This window comes from Danio rerio, chromosome 9 (assembly GCF_052040795.2).
Source record: "Danio rerio strain M-AB ecotype USA chromosome 9, GRCz13ab, whole genome shotgun sequence".
Taxonomy (NCBI): domain Eukaryota; kingdom Metazoa; phylum Chordata; class Actinopteri; order Cypriniformes; family Danionidae; genus Danio; species Danio rerio.
In genome coordinates this window covers 22222005-22237719 of record NC_141029.1, presented here as the reverse complement: position 1 = coordinate 22237719, position 15715 = coordinate 22222005, and the positions used below count along the sequence as shown (strand labels likewise).

The window sequence follows — 15715 nt, the reverse complement described above, 5'->3', positions numbered from 1 at the left end:
ATTGTTGCCAATTACAGGGAAGGGCCACAGAATAGCCTTTACTCCTCTGTTTGTGTGATACATCCATTAAGGAGGAAGGGGCAGAATGCTCAATCCTAATGACTAGCTCGTCTCCGTTGGCCTTATAAGTGCTTTTTTGCTTCACATTGGCTAATGCATCAGCATTTGAAAAGGCACATGCTTATGTAGACTTCAGTGCCTAATGCAGGGTGGATTCTTCGCAAGTGCTGCACGCGTACGTGTGCGCTGCTTATTAAGGATGAGCTGAACTGTATGTTTTTGACATAGTTAGTGGGTTAACAAAGCTATCAGTTGAATATTTTACGGTGGAAGCCATTTACACTACAGTTAATTTAGCCCATTTTATTAACACATCTAGTGTTGCACAATACATCATTTCACAATGTGCGCAATAGTCAAATCGCAGAATGGGGAGCCACACTTTAGAACAAATGAAATTTGTAAAGTCACTGTGAATTTAACCATAATTCAGTGAAAGTTTATGATTTGCATGTGTTTTTAAGGCAAGCATTTTAAAAGTTATTTTTTATAAATTAGTGTGTACTAAATGTTTTGTAATGTGTCTTTGATCTGTTGTACTTATTTATAATTGGCTTATTGATTTTAAGCATGATTCTGTCATCATCACTAGTGATCACTTCTTGGAAGATTACTGGTGAACTAAAAACTCATCCATGAACTACAAATCCCTGCATGCCATTACACACACCTGTCACCATTCTCCTCTGATCACACATGTAAAGCTGATTCTTGTTATTATTGATTATGTGAACTATATGCACCCTACACACAGCAGTCTGTAGTGAATCTTTGTTGTTTCCCATCACATATATTTCCTGTTTCTGGTTTTGCCTTATCGATGCCTTGCTTATGGCCTTATGACTGTTTTGACTATGTTTTTGGATTGCCATGTTTGTTTGTTTTTTTTTTCAATTTTTGTCCACGGTTACCTGCACAAATACTTTCTTTAATAAATTATTATTAATCTGCACTTGGAACCTACCCCTTTTGTCTTCTCCATGCTGAGACTCTAATGTGACCGATTTATTTTCCTACAGAACCATCCCAAATCAATGTAAATTAATAAATTCTTTTAAAATAGAACTATTCAAGCCATCTGGTAAAACTGTATTTTATTAGGGATGCAACGATTACAGATTTTGGTTGTGCGATTATAATCGGAGAAATAATCATAGTTTCACGATTATTATGCATTCATTAATTTCAAAACACTACTAAGTTTAGAAAATCACATGAAAACTCCTTACATTTTAAAGTGTTATTTATTGCAGCTCAGCAACCAATTAATACAGCACATAATTGTATTAAAAACAAACAATAGTCCATTTCCCTCTTTGTGCTTAAAAATAAGGACAATTTTTGACATTTAAACATAAATAATTTTACACTGAAAAAAATGGCAGAGCCATGAATAAATTAATAAAAATATGAATAAATAAAAAATTGTATTTGTCTAATGCAGTGCTCGAAATTTACTTTTTACTTGGGAGCACCAGTGCTTCCGACTTCAAAAGATTAGGAGCACCAGAAAAAAAATTAGGATCACCCACCAAAAAAAATGAGCACCACTGCAAATTGTATATTAAGGGATTTATTGTATTTGAAAACAACATCAATCAGGAATAACAAAAAACAGAAACAACTAACATGACTTATTGATATTTGTGCAACAATTCCACAATGAATGTCTAATAATGATAAAGTATTAATGATGACGATGATGATATTACATTCCTCATCCTGCTGCCTTGGATGTGCTTGAATGATTATCTGCTATAAACAGTACTGTTACATTATGACAAATAAATTTATGCATGAAGCATTGCAGTAAGAAATATTCATTTTGCACCATTGTTTTTATACGCATGTCAATTCACTAAACGGAAAGAAAGGACAAAAGAAAGGCAGAAAAGTCTCACTTCTACCACTCTTTAAAGGTTTTGGTTTTAGCTTGTGTCGTATTAAATGCTCAGTCTCGTTATGTGCCGATTTACATTTTTCCATGTTTGTGCATGGAATAAAGCAGGCAGCACATTCTAATGAGGTAGCACAGACCGTCACAACACTGCGGCTAATATATGAGTGGGTCAGAGCAGGATTCTTGCGATGACCACCTGCGCTGTACCATTCTTTGTCATGAGCCACATTTAGTTTAAACTTAGTAAAGGCGAGCTTCTTTGGCAAAGATGTTTACTGTTAGATTTTACATTCAGCTGACATTTGTGCTGAACACGCAGTGAATGCAACGCAGATTCGGGCCATTAAACAGCTGATCTACTCCGAGTCTTTCAGCATTCTCTCCGAAATCCCTCGATTGATCTTGGCTGACAGATCAAAATTCTCTCATCGCCAACATTATATGCTACTTTAAGTGGGTTTGCAGACCTGTGTACTTTTCATTGCTTCTTGCTCAAACTTCAGCCGTTTGCCGTTCCCGCAATCACAAAGCCCCATCATCTCAATTAGATGCATCGCGTGCGCGTCCCTCCATTGGAAATAACGAACTTGCACGAGCTTGCCTTTGTTGATATCCTCAATCATAGTTAGTCTACTGTGCGTGGTTAACGGTCTCTGTGTACAAACTAGCACACAGTTGGCATAACCTGTTTAATAGCTGGAGTTTTGTTCTGTGCAGAAACGCGATTTGAGAAGCCTTTACGATTAATGAACCATGACAAATTAAAGCGTGGTTAATAGTGAAACCGGTTAATTGCTGCATCCCTAATTCTATTGTAATATATATCACAAAAAATATTACAATTTCTAATTTTTCCAGTATTTTGCAGCCCTAAACATGTCATACACTAAGTAATCTACAGTATAAGAACTGGAAGTTTTGATTATCTATGAGACAACACAGGTTCATTGGAAATATGTGTCAGCTTATATTTTTGTAAAACCACATTTGTTTGATTGCCGTTTTTAGGTAAAATAAACATTGAAGCAGTATGATACCAATAACTTTTGTTCCTTTTATGCTGATGTTATTTATCCATGTTTTCGATGAATAAAAAAAGTGTTTGTGTTGATCTTTCGTAAAATAGTTTAGAATGTTAATATCTATTTTAATTTAAATATCAATGTAATAGGATTATCATACTAGCAAAAAAGCTAATGTCTTAGCTTAAGCATTCAGCTTATTGAATACAATGGTATTGAAAATACTAAATATTTATTTGTAATTAAAACTTGTAAACTTGCAAATTACAATTTTTTTTTACTTGACATGCTACCTAAAACAGTGATGATGGAGAGATGTATTAAAGGTGTTGAATGTATGTTGTTATAACATTAGCATAGTATGTTAAAAAGGTCAAATAAATGTTAAATAAATTGTAATTGCTTAAAAAATGCAAAAAATAAAATAAATAAATAAACATCTTTTAGTTTTTTGTCAATTGCTGGGGCATGTTTTACAAGAACATAATATTGCAGTCATTTCAATGTAATTCAGTGCATTACTTTTTAATTTTGAAATTGACTAAATTTCTGAATAAAAATAGTTACTGTATTTTTGTTTCAGTGTGGAACGATAAGCTCACATCCTTTTTTTATTTTCTGTATCATAGGCTGTACAAGGATCTGTATAGTGTATAAAGGATGCTTCTACTCTGTAAAATTTTCTGAAGGGTAATGGTGGTGAATTGGTCCATCATCTCATTGATGATTAATATAGAAACCATATGAAAGGCACCTTAAGATTTCGGTTCTCTTGTTTTTTCATTTATCTGCTTCACCACAGCTGGGGCATGGGAGAAATTACCTTTTAGGAAATTGAGTGGAAACAAATTCATTTGGTACTATGTGAGCCTCTATTTAACTGGAGGTCAGGAGCTGAGAGAGACCAGTGCAGCAGTGCCGACCGGAGACCCTTTCACCTCATTCTCTGAACACTTCACTGATCGACTCCATTACCAGCACTCCCATGGCTGGTTTATTCCCCTTCATTCACATAAACAGGGAATCGTCAAGCTTGCTCACTCGTAACGGGTTTCATTTGAGAGCTGTGTTCAGTGTCATATACACATCAATCTGAATGCAGCAGTCAAACAATTTGGTGCTGGCCATTTGAAGTGCAGCCAATGATTATCAGGCAATCAGCATGACATATCATTACATGACTGGTGCTGATGCATATCATGAATGTGTATACTTTCCATCCTATAGTACCCTCTATGATAACTACGTCATTAAAAACTCTGGTTGAAGAATATTCTGTTCTAAATGTATGTTACATAAATGATTTGATTTATTTCTTTACTAAAAAGGTAAATGAAATATGATGGTAGTTTCGAATATACCAATTTATCAATAAATGAACCTATCAATAAATGAACAAATTAATCAATCAATCAGTCAGTCAGTCAGTCCATCCGTCCGTCCGTCCGTGAATGAACGGAAGAACGAATCAATCAATCAATCAATCAATCAATCAATCAATACACAACCAACTAACCTAACAATGAATGAACAAATGAACGAACAAATGAATGAATGAATGAATGAATGAGTCAATCAACCAACAGGCCTTTCAATGAATGAACAAATGAATGAATGAATGTATCAATCAAACAAACAACCTATCAATGCATGAATGGATGGATGGATCAACCAACCAACCATCCAACCTACCTCCCTATCTACCTACCTATTTACCTACCCACCAATGATTGAACGAATGCATGAATCAGTTAATAAATCAATCAACCAACCAACCTATCAATAAATGAACGAATGAATGTATGAACAAACAAACCAACCAACCAATCAATTAATCAAAAAACAACAAACCAACCAACCAACCTATCAATTAATTAATCAATAAGCCAGCCAACCAATCGATGAATTAACGATTTAACAAATGAATGAATTAACCAACCAACTAATCAACCTATCGATAAATTAACAAATGAATGAATGAACAAATGAATGAATGAATGAATGAATGAATGAACCAACCAACCAACCAATCAATAAACCAACTATCCAACCAACAAACCAACCAACCAACCTATCAATCAATTAATCAATAAAAGTTATTTAATAATAATATCCTAATGCATTTGAATTATGTTTGATCTTGGATAATAATTCAAAACAATGCAAATCACCACGCTCTTACAGCTATCGAGGCTGACACTGAAATTATTTCAAACAAAACTCAATGCAACAGTGTAGCGCGGGACAGGATTTGATGGTGACTTTGGGTTCATGCCTTTATCCTTGGCCCGTGGGACTGTTGCAAAATGGACATAATAAACATGGATGAAAGCAAATGAAATATATATATATATATATATATTCACGCATGGAAGAAACAAAGATGCATTAAGGTACTTTCAGACGGGAGGCGGATGGAGGACTCTCCGCCCGCACGTGAATATGTGGTGAAGTTTGTCTTTTTTTCTTGAAGTTTGTTCAAGTTTTTGTTTAGTTGAGCGCGGCGCGGCTTCAGGTATAACCATCACAAAAGTAATCATCAACAGTTCATCATCACGTTTGCATTTGCTAAGATCTAGCACAATGTTGCATTTGGCATGTGTTTATCGTTTTCTTATAAGAGTTTCATTTTAGACATGGCTGTGGCGAGTCGGCAATAGCCTATTGCTCTAATATTAAACAGTCTATTTAAACAGTCTACCTAAAACTTTTCATTGAGCTCAGTAAAATGTTCTTTTAAAAGTTATTAATAATCTGTTCAATAACTCTTTAATGCCAAAACGAATGGTAAAACACAGATTGTAATTTAATTTAATGTAGGCTAGTTTAAATAAATAAATAGAATATTTTTAATAGCTTATATAAATAAATATATTAAAAATAACATATTTTTAAATTACATAAATAAGTTATTTTTGGAAAAATGTGCATGTCCGTGTTTATTATTCTATCAATTTACACACAAATATGACAAGTATGTATATTCCGTGAATTTAAAGGAGCAGTCAATGAAAAAATAGGCTATAGGTCCCCTTAAAACTTAAATAGGCTATAAATAACGGATATAAAAGATAGCTTTTTGTGAAACCAAGAGAGAATCTTGCAAAAGTGCTGTTATAAAGCCGCAACACGTTTTACTCCAGAACATTTGAGCTGGTTTCAGAGTTCTTTGTTCTTCAGTTCATTTTTGCTAATACTATTCATTATATTCAATGATGCAATACCGTAAGAGGTCTACATTAATGCAAAACGAGCAAAATATCGTCTTTAAAATCGCATAGGTTTCAGCTCTTGATGATATCTTTGCCTATCGTCGATGTGCGATGTTATAGTCTATCTGCACAACCCTAGTCTCTTGTATTTTGTTACATATCATTCATAAATTTATGGTAGCAATGTTGTAGGTTTACATTACAGTACCAACTTACTTCATTAACTGTTATGTTCATAAACTTATTGAAGGTCTAACGTGCATTTTGTACATTTTTAATGAAATAATTACCATATACATCAAAATATGGTCAAATTTCCTTAACATATTGCATATAAAGTCAGACATTACATTTTTTTTGTCAGTGAGTATGTTCCTAGACAATCACTTCACTGGTTTTGACTGCCGATTTCAACTTCTGGCAGAGCTAACAGATGCTCCAACAGCATATTGAGATTGTAACTAAATTCATCCTCTAACTAAAATTTGAAAAAAAAAATTAATTAATTAGTAAGCCACCATGACACATTTTAGTAGCAACCTCATAAAATATCTTTTACATGATGCGATTTGCAATGCTTGTCATGTGGCGGTCAAAGCCACTTGTGTGGGTTCACAAGCCTTAAAGTAGTTTATCACCTCAAATGACATTTACAGTATCTATGCCTGCTGGGTTGTTAGATAAAGCGCTCAGGTATTATTATGACTATATTGTAGAGCTAGAGTGATTTTTATGGTAATTGCACTTTCCTGTCCTCTCCTGGAGGGTGTCTGTCCTCGCCTCTGTTTGATTTAAGTGGAGCACGTCCAGTGGATTTTCTGCCCTGTGCTTGTTATCCCTTTCGGCCAGCCGTATCTGGCGGCACAGGTGTTTATTCAAGCACAGCACAGAGCGCAGCGCACCACTTTGTACAAGCACGCATTTGCTCACTTCTATTGTTGAAAAACGGCAAACAAGGTTAGCATCTCCACATTTCAAAGCTTGTGTCATGGGAGTGTTTGAAGTGCACCTAAGAGGGAATGTTTGACACTGAAACAGTGCTTGCTTTTTCACCTCGTGTGAGTTACGGTGAGTCCTAGGCATACCAGAAGTGGGATTATCCCAAGCTGGTTTCAGAATAGGGTGTCACATTATAATGAAGCAGTGAGATTTTTTTTCCTCTGTGGAGGAGATGTGGTGTGCCTCTCACCGGATTAGTTCTTTATTCCCCTTATCTTCGTCCTGTGCATAATCCGCACACAAGCATCCCGTGTGAACGCTTGTCCTGGTTCCCACTCACTACGGGACACTGGTGCTTCACAATCATGAGCTTGGGAGGAGTTTGACGGCTCGGTGGGTTGAATAGATTTACACTGGCAGCAGAAGCGAAGCAGGTGAAATTAGATATTAGATGTGGGTTAATGTCGTGTTAGAACGGGCAGCTGTGGTCAGAACGTAGGTAGAACACCTCTGATGAGGGATTTAGGACCTCGTTTTCAGCCTACGTGAACTGTGGTTTTACTTTGAAGTCTCTCTGAGCCCTGTTAAACCTCGCTGAAAGGGTTCAAAGATCTCTGAGACAGACATGAGCAGCAGGAATCCTCACATGTGGTCACGGACTTGAGAGAATAAGCGAGGAGGGAGGGTTTGTGAGGACATGAAACAAGGGAACCTGATTGTGAGAGAGAAAAAACAGAAACGGAGAGTGATGTCGTTCTGTCGGAAAGGATAAAATATGGTGTTTGACGTTCGTTTTAGGTTGCATCAGTTTCCACGAACATGTGTTTAGCACTTGAAGTGATGACGTTTTTATGAGCAGTCGTGTGCAGACCTCAATTTGCCGCAATCCTCTTACTGACTGAAGCAACTCTTTGAGCACAGACAGAACCGCTCTTTGAAGGAGTCTATGGGCATTATGTGCTTAAAGGGATAATTCATCTCAAAATGAGAAGTCTGTAGTCGACCCTCGTGACTTTTGAAATCTGTATGCGTTTTGTTTTCTTTCTAACATTAAAAGATTTTCTTTAATGGGTTAGTGACTTATGAGATCGCCCAAGATAAAAAAAAGTAACTTCGATGAGACTTATTGATCCTTGCACATGCAGTAATTAACAAAAAAATGTTTTATATTTGTTTTCGCCTGCTTGCTGGACTTGAACTGCATGAAATGTGATGGTCACACAGTCTAATTTTGCGTCTGGGTATTTAAATTATTTTTGTTGTGTACAATTTTCTTAAGAAACAAAGCAGTTTGAGGGAATATGTTTTTCCCCAAGAAACAATGATGTAAGATTATGCAATCCTAATTATGATTAAGAAATGGCTGACTTTATGAGCCATTAAAAAGGCATTAAAATGAATTTTAAATAGGATATTAGTAACATGATTATCATGTCATTGTATCATTGTTAAAGAGATCCTATTATTTTTATGAAGGCTTTATTTCACTTTAGGGATGTGTTAGAATAAGTTTTCATGGTTGATTGTTTGAAAAAAATATAAATTTTGCACATAATTTACATTATTGCTCTCTTGTCTCTCTGACTTAAAAGCTTTGTTTACTTCATTTTCTAATGAAGCAATAAGAGCATGTTTTGTATATGCATAGTTCTATAAGCAAAGTGTTTTTATCACCAGTTGGAGTGAAGCTTTGTATTCTTGCATATCTTTTTATGCATAAAGAGTAACATTTCACATGATTAACTAAATTAATTAAGATTAACTAAAGGTAAAAAGCATTTAATGAACTTCTTAGTATTGTCTTAAATATTGAGGAAAAATTGCAGGAAAAATGGATATTTATTAATTATAAAATTAAAATAAAAAGTTTACCACCTCAAGGGAGAAAAACAATTAAAAGACAAAAAAAAAAAAACAGACTTGTCTGGGATGACATGGAAGTTCAGGACAAAACAAGACAGGAACATGAAATACGACATATGAATGAACTGGCACGGGACAGCAGACAAGAGGGAGCTATAAAGGAGAAATAATTAATTAACAGACAGGTGAACGTGATTAACTAATAATGGGTTAATAAGGAGCATGGGACTAGACGACAGGAGAGCACATGACACAAAGACAACATAAACATGGCAAAGTGTAAACACAGGCCATGTGCAACAAACAACGGCAACACAGACAGAATGCTAGACACGATAAATAAAACACTTAAAACAAAACCAAATAATAAAACACATGCATGTCCTGATCCCAACACTAACCGAAACTGAAACCAACTTGACTGGAGCGCTGAGAAAGAAAACACTATGCTGCAAACAAAACAACAAAAACACCAGCATGAGAGCATGGATCCCGAGCATGCCCTGACCTTGAGTGCCCGTCTTAAGTGGAGCGCGCACGGCCCGAACGTGGCCAAGACAGTGCTTATACAAAGACAGATTTGAGAAATGAGTTTTCGAAGCGAGCATAACATTCTAGACAATGCTTGTGTCTGGACTCTGCCACCAAACAAAAATTAACAAGACCGAAGTGGCAAAATCATTTCGTAAACAGTGTTCAAAGATTTAATTGATTTTGGAAGTATTTTACAATTTATTTTATTAATTAATTTGTAATTTTATTAGTGTTAAACACATTTAATGTTTTTGTGGAACAAGACACCAGATATTTATTCATTTATTTTTTAGTGTGCCCATGATCTAATAAAAAAAAAAAATAATAAAAAATATATATATATATATATATATATATATATATATATATATATATATATATATATATATATATATATATATATATATATATTTAGTCTTTGTGCTCCAATACTGAATCCCATCATGCTGCTTACAGGCTTGCTTAGTCATATGTTTTCCTCTCATCCATGATAGAAATGGACCATCCAGTAGCCACAATGCATTGTTACTGTGGTCATCGCTTTTACATTGGTCAGACAGTGAGGCGCCGTGTCTTCTTGTTCTTCAGTGCTTCTTATATGCCCATTTACAGAAGAAGACTCTCATTCTTGTCTTAACAGTCAGCATTCCCGAAATATATCAAATTGTGAAAGCCTTCCCACGTTGCACCAGGATGCGGAGAAAACGAGGTCTAAAACCGCTTGCATTCCTTAGGGCTTCCTTTTCAGCTTCGCGCTCATTGCATTTAATTTATTTAAATAATATCAACAGGACTGTTTGAGTTTCTGAGAAGATTTTGTCTCATCTTAAGAGCCCTGAGCAGTGATGTTTCTGAAATGATGTCACATTTAGAATGCAAATCCCATTAAACTACACTTTTGCAAAAAAAAAAAAAATAAGTGAGTGGAAAAAAATTAAAGACATTCAAGATATCAAATGGATTTATGAGCTCAAAGAAAAAAAAAAGTGCCCAGAGACTGAGAGCCTGACAAAACAGCACAAAGAAAGTGCTGGAGGGGTGGGGAATAAAGATGGAGTAGCTTTGCATATATTGTAAATATGGCTTCACACGCCCAGAAATGAATGTCTTCCATTTTATATCGTTTTTTTTCGACTGACTGGGTGCAGCTTGGTGCATAAGGCCGTTCATTTTTCATCTAAATAGCCTTTCCGGACATGTACGCTCCTGCTCGAAGGCGCAAGTCCATTGACTGCCGGTGTGATGAAAGTGAATGGGAGACAGAAAGAGGCCGGCGTGCATTAACTTAAAAATGCTACAGTACTATGGTGATTTATTGATGAAGTGAATTGTGCCTAAAGACACACCGTTTGTCCTAATGTCTCACTTGCACTTTATTTTTTTTTTGCTAGAATGCATTTTTGTGCCCTAACCAAGTGCTCACAGCCAGGCGCTGCGCAAATTACATTCATAGTCTATGGACGAGATGTCTGTGGTTCTAATGCGCAGTCATTTTACCTCCTTTTGCTTCTTTATGAAGCTCTATTTCCTGTTGGCCTGTTCTGTTGTCTGTCCTAGAAACCATGCAGTTTGTCTTCCCCCTCAGGATATTACATGCTACATCTTTTTTTCAGACGGCACATCTGCATTTGACCCTTACACACACATATACACAAACACACACACCACGCTGTCCTGAGATTACCTCCTTGAATACTGATTCAGTTCCCATATCTCTGACCATGCTTCATTATTCATTCTTGACGTCAGCTCTGTTATGGGGAATTACCTTGTGTGAAATCCCAACACTTCAGCGCTCTGCCAAAATCCTTATATGCTGGTTTGCTTTTTACACTGCATAATGGGCTTTTCTTTCTGATTTTTTTCCTTATTTTTAGTCCAAATATCTATAAATTCTTAAATCAAGAAGCATTTTCTAGACAAGCAAAACATTTATTTTTTTTCAAGAAATAAAAGGTCAAAATCAAGTGAGTTTTTACTAGAAACAAGCAAAATAATCTGCCTATGGGGTAAAAAAAAGTGTTTTTCTTTTTGACATACAATTATTTAGCTTACACCACTGGCAGAAAAAAAAACTTGCACTTATTGTACTTATTGTAAAGAAAATATAACACTTATTGTATGAAACTTATAGGATATTTGAGTTATGTTAACATTTTAAAATGATTTGCTAAATAAAATGTAATTTAATATAATGTAATGTGTTTCTTCATACCACCACCAGTGTGTAGCATCCACTTAGATGATGGAATAGAAGCCACAGGACAACAGCGCCAGTGTGTTCATCAAACTCTAGATATTGGTGGATTGTAGAGACAGTGATAGAGCCAATTTGGTGGATGGAGATGATTGGGTGGACTTGATCGGTAAGGGCTGATCGAGGGATTTGGCCAGGACAGCAGGGTTACACCCCTACTCTTTACGAGAAATGCCATGGGATTTAACGTCTCATCTGAAAGACGGCATTCGCTAACAGTATGGTGTCCCCTTCACTTTACTGGGGCATTACGGCTCACTCGGACCTTAGGTTGAGAGTCCTCTGCTGGCCTCACTAACACTTCCATACCTGTCAACATTGCGATGTGAAAATATGGGATATGCCCACCATTAAATCCAGCCCCCCTGCCCCCCCCTCCACACTGCTTTATTTTTTGGTTTTTCATCTTCAGGAAATCACTGAAGGCATATATTATGTTATCATAACGATCTAACGTGGCAATAAGATTGTAACTGTACTGTACATGTACACCGTGGCCATGTTCATCTATGTAAACACACCAAAAACAACATTAACATTATAGCAGACACTGTAAAAAGCCATTTCCAGCCACTAGACTTCTCTGACAGGGCATTCAAGTGTCATTGAGTGTTAGAATGTTGTGGGACTGCTGTACAGGAGTTATTATTATACATTATGGATTTCGAAATTTAACGGTCCTTATTTGAGCGTTTTTCTAAAGCATGACGGTAAAACATGAACGCGGATATGAATATTTTAAAATGTGTTTGTTTGTCATAAAAATTCGTAATAAAGACTAAAAAACTTAATTGTGGATCTCCTTATTTCCGGGTGCAGCTACCCTGCTGTTGTGGCTGGTGTATTCTGGGAAATTTTCTTACCACTTGGTTTTGAGTTTGTCGAATCTCCATTCGAATGTCTATGTACCCCTTCTAATTAGCCCTACACCTCCAAGCTAAAAAGCTAAATATTATAATAAATTTGCCTGCTGTTTAAAAGTTATTTATGAGTTATATATAAGTTTATAATATATAAGTTATATTTAAGTTAATAAGTTTTCGGTTGCATTCTGTACCGGGTTATTATAGTTAATTTGAATGTATTTAAATTAGGGCTGTCAAAATTAGCACGTTGTAAAATTAACGCAGTTGTAACGCACGCTGTAAAAATAACGCAGTTGCAGTTTTTTTTTTCCTGTTGTGGCCGACATGTGTTTAGGGACGGTGTGTGCATAAAGGCGACCTAGGCGGGCGTCTTGGGCAGCAGAATGGTGAGCGAACCCCCCGTCTTCACTTTCATGAGCTACACCGACCCTCTCCCTCACGGTTCTCGCTTTCATCAGCAAAAAGGTCACTTTCTTTTTCACTTTCGGCCTGAGGGGCGGCGTGACTGCCGTTTGCCTTGAGTGCCAGTTTAGCTTGCCCTGGCCCTGTGCGTGTTTGACGTGCAAAGAAAGAGGTGAAAGAAATTTTGGGTGTTTCATTTTTACTCTAGATCTTAATCTTGATTTAAGGGAATCAAAAATTGCTGCTGTCATTGGTAGGCTTTTAATAAGAGTATTATCCTAATCATAAAAGCAGAGTATTAAGCTGCGTCCCAAATCGCATACTTATGCACTATTCTACGCCATTTTGTAGTATTAATAGTGTAAGTAGTATGTTCACACTGAAAACTCAATAAAATAATAAGTGCACTTTAATTACCCGGATGATGCACTCATTCAGCCGGTAAAATGAAGTGTGTAATGATGGACACTTCACGCACTCAACGACCGCAGGTTTGCTTACATAGCGAAAGAGGCGGAGCTATCGGACGCACATGTTGAATAACTTTATTTTGGATGGTGAAAGCAAAATTCTCCTACGAGAGTGATTATAGCGCCTCCCGATGGTGAATGCGGCAATACTCACGCTAGCTATTATTTGATAATTCTGTTGTTTATTTCACTGATTTGGCAACAGTCAAACGTCATCAGGGAAACGGTTTGAATTTCCGCTAAGTAAAAAAACATTAGTGTGCCATTTGGGACACCACTACATACATATACTATCCTGTTGAGTGTGTAAGTGCATAAGTACATAGTGCATGAGTGCATAGTGTATAGTGTGCCATTTGGGACACAGCTTTAGTGTCCATGTAAATGTACTCAGTTAAAATGGCAGATGAAGTCGCAAGCTGTCAAAGACAGCCCTATTCTCTGCCCTATTCTCTAAGCTGTGTCAGAATCTTTGCTTGTAAAATACTGCCATGATTTAGAGCGCATAGTTTAAGCAAATTTGATGAACGCCATTTTGCATGCTGATGAATATGAAGGGATTACTCCTTCGCTCACTGGGCCCGCTGTATTGCTCGCGTGTGTGTGTAGTCCACTTAGAATCCAACATGGAAATCATTTTTGTTTGTTATTGGCTTTGATTGTTTTAAAATTCAGATGGCATTTAATGCCTGTCCTTTTATTTCTGTATAAATATGGCGAGGCGTGATTAATCATGATTGATTACGTTTCGTGATCAATCATGATTAATTACAAAAAAGTGTGATTTAATTTAATAATTTTTTTAAATTATTTGACATTTGACAACCCTAATTTAAATTAAACAATCAAACAAACATTCAAAAAGCAATATATATAGGACATATTGCTCACTTTTATTTAATTTAGTAAAAAAAACTCTAAATTTCATGCTGGCTACGCAGTGGCACAGTAGGTAGTACTGTCGCCTCACAGCAAGAAGGTCACTTTTTCGAGCCTCGGCTGGGTCAGTTGGCGTTTCTGTGTGGAGTTTACATGTTCTCGCTGCGTTCACGTGGATTTCCTCCGGGTGCTCCGGTTTCCCCTTACAGTCCAAAGACATGCGGTACAGGTGAATTGGGTAAGCTAAACTGTCCGTAGTGTATCAGTGTGAATGAGTAAGTATAGATGTTTCCCAGAGATGGGTTGCAGCTGGAAGGGCATCCACTGTGGCGACCCCGGATTAATAAAGGGACTAAGCCGAAAAGAAAATGAATGAATGAATGAATGAATGATTAAATGAATGAAAATTACATGCTAAAATACAGACACTCAACAAAATAAATAACAACTAAAATTGGAACAAAAATGGAAAATACAAATTGTCCAAAAAAAACAAAAAGCAAAACAGTTTTAACTCTCAAAACCTACTGTAATTTAACACCTCATACCATGATAACAACAGACATAGACGCTGATTGTGCTTCTTTTCAAAATAAGACATCTCATATTTACACCCCCTATTATTTGGAACAGTGTTCATCTTGTAAACACACCCATGATCACTTCAAATGATTTGGATGATACAGAGTCCCACTCAATAGAGCAGCGGGACGGTGCTTCAACTCTTCTGCCATCCCCACAGTGCCGACATCAGGACTGCTGTGGTCATGTCTTACTCACTGAATGCTTTTGTATTGATCTGATCAAACCCAGAGCAGGCTGTCTTATTCTCATTTCCTTTTTTTATATTTCGGGTTTGTTCCACAGACTGCTTTTCTCTGTTTATATGTTATTCAAAACGTTTACATGGACACCAATACTTCGATTTTAATATGATTAAGACAATACTTGGAAAAGAGAGGATTATGTAAACGCCGATTTTTGATGACCTTAATCCATCTAAAGTCATAATCAAACTAAACAGTAGTTGAATTAAGACATGTGGAGTATTCCGATTTTAGTGGCTTAATTGAAGAGCAATACAGATATCTAAACACTCCAATCAAACTATTCACTGGTAAAGTTGTGACGTTTGGTATACTGTTTCCAGGTCCAAGCCGCTACTCATTTGAATTGATAAAATATTCGTTTACGACCCCTTTTTAGACATATCTTACATTAAAGTTGATTTTACATAAAATCATAATGTACACAACAGTCTCTGGACGTGCTGCATCACACACATCAATAGTTTAACAATATATAAAATAT

At 36.2% G+C, this 15715-nt stretch overlaps 1 protein-coding gene across 1 annotated transcript in view; it reads left to right on the top strand.

Annotated features, from left to right (window-relative positions):
• The window catches only part of igsf3 (immunoglobulin superfamily, member 3), a 279332-nt gene that overhangs the window by 23631 nt on the left and 239986 nt on the right, over nucleotides 1-15715 (top strand).